The sequence below is a fragment of the Tupaia chinensis genome, unplaced genomic scaffold (genome assembly GCF_000334495.1).
Source record: "Tupaia chinensis unplaced genomic scaffold, TupChi_1.0 Scaffold000093_1, whole genome shotgun sequence".
Classification (NCBI taxonomy): Eukaryota; Metazoa; Chordata; class Mammalia; order Scandentia; family Tupaiidae; genus Tupaia; species Tupaia belangeri.
The window spans coordinates 8,341,921-8,345,923 of NW_006159555.1; positions in this window are offsets into that span (position 1 = coordinate 8,341,921).

Consider the following 4,003-nt stretch of genomic DNA (forward strand, 5'->3'; position numbering starts at 1 on the left):
GTTACTAAATTTTGTATATACCTCTGTTTCTGACAATATTGGAAGTTAAGCCATCTGGAAAAATCTCTAGGAGCTAGCCAGTTGTGCAATGGTAACACAAAGCTCTGTGATACAGATCCACATGAGAATTTCTAGGGTCCACCTCCCAAGGCATTCCTATACATAACAGGTGTGTGTGTGTGTGTGTGTGTGTGTGTGTGTGTGTGTGCTGTGTGTTCATGAACTAGGCAGATGAGGCTTTGAGTGGATGTGGTATGAAGAACCCATTACTCCAAAAACAAACAAACAAACAAACAAACAAAGAACCCATTAGAGGTTCCTATCTCTCCATCTGCATCTCTCTTATCTTTCACAGGAGAAATTAGTAAATTAAAAAAACATCTACTCACAGAAATCTGTACCTACTTCTAATATAAGGTGTATGGCTTCATTTGCATAGTATATTTTGTAACCAGACAATAGAGCTCATTTTTCATAACATCAGAATAATATTTTAAGAATAATCTGGGACCAGCAGTTGGTGTAATGGCTATATTGCTGGACTCCCATGTAGCTGACCATGGTTTGAGTCCTGGACCCGGTGGTTTAAACTCACGCCGGGCACATGTGCATACATGCCTGAGAGGAGAATGGAGGAGAAGGGATTATGACATGGCCACCCCCCCAGGGGGTGATTTCTCGCTTTCTGTCTCTCTGTCTCTGTCTTTCTGGTGAGTGCATGCACCATATAGCAAAAACCTCTCCAAAAAAAAGAAAAGAATAGTCTCACCAAAGATAATGAGAAAGATTAGACAAAATAAAACCAATTATTTGAGACATTATGAAAACTAAACAGAAAATTGGAGAAACAATTGTCTTAGAAATAAAAGAACCTGTATTAGTTTTCTATTGTTATGCAACAAATAACAAAGTTAGCAGCTTGAAACAGCACCCATTTATTATCTCAAGTTCTGAAGATCAGAGGTCTGGGCACAGCATGGCTGTATTCTCTGTTCAACTTCTCACAAGACCGATATCAAGGTGTCAGTAAACTGTTCTTACCTGGAGCTTAGCCTTCCCTTTGGGCTTGTTCATTGAGACTTTAGCAGAATTCATTTCCCTGCTGGTTGTCATATGGAGTCATTTTGACCTTCAGATGCTGCATTTTTGTCCTTGTCACATCAGTCACTCCATCTTGAAGGATGACTTTTGTTCCTAAAATCTCTGTGCTCAAATCTCTTTTTCCAGGAAGAGCTCCAGTCTTTTTCCTTTTCTTAAAAAAAAAAAAAAGTTTATTTATTTATCTTTCCCATGAAAGAGAGGCACCTCAACAGAACATTCACACTGAGAACCAGCACCAGTCTAAGCCAACTCAGACCATGGACATGTGCGTGCTGCTTGCAGTGCTCAGGGAGTTCCCAGGACAGGAATCCAGGATATGTCCCATGTGGGACCAGTAGCATTACCATTTTGCCACTACCTGACCTTCTAGCCCATTGTAGAGGTTCAGCTGATTAAGACAGATCCTCCATGGGTAATCTCTTTTTTTCAAAGTTTCTATATGCTAATCTAAGCACAGAGGTGATATACCACTATATTCACAGTGCCAGAGATTGCACAGGGCACATACACCAGGAGCTAAAAATCATAGGGACCATCTCAATATTCTGCCTATGACAGAACCACTCTGGACAAATGCTCATCTATACAGCATCTTTTCACAGCATATTCTACAGGACACCATGTTGGGTGGCTATAACTCAGACAGGATACAGTTTTATTAGCTTGAATTATGAGGATACAAAGCTCAGAATTTCCTAAACAACTAGAAATTGATAAGTAGATAAATTTAAGAAAGGAAGGAGCCACAGAAAGTAACACAATATTTATGTGTAAATGCCTGTTAAAGTTTTGGTTGACCCCTTAGTCTGTTGATGTGAATAGCGTTGATTGATTTTCAAATGTTGAATCAACCTTATGCTCCTGAAATACACTTACTCATAATGTATCCTGTATTCTTAAATTTGATTTAAAAATATTTTGTTGAGGAATTTACATCTATGTTCATGAAGGATATTGCTCTGTAATGTTTCTTCTTCTTATAATAATAATATCTAATTTGTTGTTAGGGTGATATTAAACTGATAAAATGAGTTAGGAATTGTTTTCTATTTTCTCTGAAGGTATTTTTTTTTCTTTTAAATTTTTGCTAGAGGAGCATGTGCTCACCTGAGACAGAGAAAGTAAGAAGGAGAAGGAGAAAGCACCACCTATGGGGGATGGTCACTCAGCAATCCCTTCTCCCCCATTTCTCCCTTTGGAATTTTAGAAGCACACACATACATACACAGTATGTTTTTCAGGCTGCCAGTACTTGAGTCATGCAGTTGGCCATTTGGGATCCACTTGCCTTAACCATCACACCCTCCAGCTGCCCCTATAGAAGAGATTATTAATAGTTGGTGTTATTTCTTTTTTAAATGTTAGAACTTTCTAATGAAGCTATATTAGCTCACGGATTTCTGTTTGGAAAGATTTTTAACTATTGTAGAAATTAATTCTTAACTTCTTGTGTTCTATAAGATTTCTTCATTCTTTCTGGTTGAAAATCAAATATTTTCCAACATTAAGTCACCTCTTGAAATCGCTCAGTTTGCAATTCTTCAGAAGCTGTTGCTTGCACTGTCTGATACAGTTTTAACGCATGCAGCATAGAGTTCAGTCAAAAGCTTAAGAGGATTCACATTGCGATTTATTGGGAGGCATCTTCTTGATACCCTGCCTCATTTATTCCAGCCACCTCAGTCTCCCCCTTTCCAGTCTTTGTGTCTTCAGCTTAGCAAGACCACTGTACTCATTTGAAATCTCCATGCTAAGGCTGGTGTTCAATAAATTTTTCCAAGTAAAAACTATGACCAACTGCTGGGCACATCTCATTTACTCATCTTGGAAGTCACATTTCTGTGTTGCTTGTTGCTCAATGTCTGAAAACAGTTTTTCATAGATTTTGCCCAGGGATCTACTTTTTTTTTTTTTTTATAAAGAGCTTTAGTACCAAATATTACCTCATGGCCAGAAGAGAATGCTTCTATAGATTTTTAATATTTTCAAATAGCCTAAATCTGACTACTGATATAACTTGATTTGTTAAGTTGTATCATTAATTTTTATATTAATTTAAATATGCTTAAGTTAGTATCAAGTAAGTGGTGGTACCATACACTAGAATTGAACTATCCCTACTCTGGGTTCAAGATTGAGCTTTCCATAGTCAAAAGAAGATCAGTTTACTCTTACCTTGAAAATCCCATTTGGTAGACTCCAGAAAGAGCTCCTAGAAGTTGAACTATGGCCACTTTTTCCCAGAACTAAATGTATCTAACACCAAGTTCAGAAGGGAAACTACTCACCACAGTTTCCCCATCTGGAAGAGCTCCAGACTTCTCATTCCTACTCTGTCAATGCTAGCAGCACTGTCACTGCTATCTGATTTGAAGTTTGCAGGATTAATCCCTTTAAAACCTGCTCCTCTGCATATATAAATTACCTGGGAATCCCCAAACTTCTACACCACTCCTTATTCTCTGTATCAGAGATCCCCAATCCCCAGGCTACTGTTGGCACTGGTCTGCAACCTGTTGCCCATCCCCTGGGATGCAGAAGGGGTTGGAGTGGGTGGTTGGCAGATGAGCAAGTGATGCTTTGTCTGTGTTTGGAGCCACCATCACTTGCATTGCCTCCTGGGCTTCAATTCCTGTCCAATCAGTTGTGTATTGTATTCTCATGGGAGCTCGAATCCTATTGTGTAATTGCTTCATTATCTATTGTAATGTGGTAGTGGTGGAAATAGGATGTGCAGTGGATGTTGCACACTTGGGTCATTTTGGAATCTTGTCTTCCTTGAGGGTAGTCCCGGGTGCTGAGATGGGTGGGCACCACTGCTCTATGTTTTATTTCCTACGTGGTTTTGCAATATTGTCTAATTCCTCTTTCCTCCTATACAACCATCAAAAGCTTTCCATTA